Below are 1,065 nucleotides of genomic sequence, written 5' to 3'. Positions count from 1 at the left end.
CGGTAAGCAGGGACATGAAGCTAGATCAGGAGGACAAAGTAAGGATGGTAACCCTGTGCAGCGTGGTCAAATGAGTGCTAGTTGTTTAGTTCAACCACCTGAGGATAAACCTACTGATGAAGAAGTTAAGGCCTGTATTAAGGATGATAAGCTGCTGTTAGCCTGTGGTAAGAAGATTCCATTGTTTAGTAGTGCTTGTGTTGAACCGTTGACTGGAGTGAGAAGAAAAATGCCTGTCGTGAAAGGTAGAGTTGGAGAGACGCCCGTTGATGTCCTGAGAGATACTGGTTGTAGTGGAATTGTAGTAAAGAAGGACCTTGTGCCTGAGGATCAGTTTACTGGTGAATTTAATGTTATGCTGCTCATTGACAATACGGCAAGGAAAGTTCCCATCGCAAAGATTGATGTTGATACACCTTATCTTAAGGGCCAAGTGGAAGCGCAGTGTCTTCCCGATGCTGTTTATGATTTAATTATTGGTAATGTACCAGGCGCAAGAGCCGCTGACGACCCAGACCCAAGCTGGCAAGTTCCTGTACAAAAAGCTTGTGCTGTAACCACGAGAAGTCAAGCTAAGAAAGCTGGAGAACATATTCCGTTGAAGGTACCAGATACCAAAGAAAGTCCTGTAGTTGATAGAGAAAAGCTCAAGCAGATGCAGCGTGACGACGAGAGCCTACAGAAATTTTGGGAGAAAGATGACGTAGTTGTGAGAGGCCAGGCTGAGACTTCATTTGAAGTGAAAGGTGGAGTTCTGTACCGTGTCTACAAGCACCCTTATGTTAACGGAGGTAAACCCCTGAAGCAGGTTATGGTTCCTGTGCAGCTGAGAGGTCGAATAATGGAACTAGCGCACGGATCGATCATGGGAGGTCACATGGGAATAAAGAAAACGACTGATAAGATTCAAAGCGCGTTCTATTGGCCAGGCATTCAAGGGGACGTGACTCGTTATTGCAAGTCCTGCGATGTATGTCAGAAGACAGTTAACAAGGGTTCCGTACCGAAGGTTCCCCTAGAGAAGATGCCATTAATTGACAAGCCGTTTAAGAGAGTAGCAATCGA

The sequence above is a fragment of the Montipora capricornis genome, chromosome 8, assembly GCF_036669925.1.
Source record: "Montipora capricornis isolate CH-2021 chromosome 8, ASM3666992v2, whole genome shotgun sequence".
NCBI classification, from domain to species: domain Eukaryota; kingdom Metazoa; phylum Cnidaria; class Anthozoa; order Scleractinia; family Acroporidae; genus Montipora; species Montipora capricornis.
The sequence above is the reverse complement of the archived record's forward strand: the minus strand, read 5'-3'. Positions refer to the sequence as shown.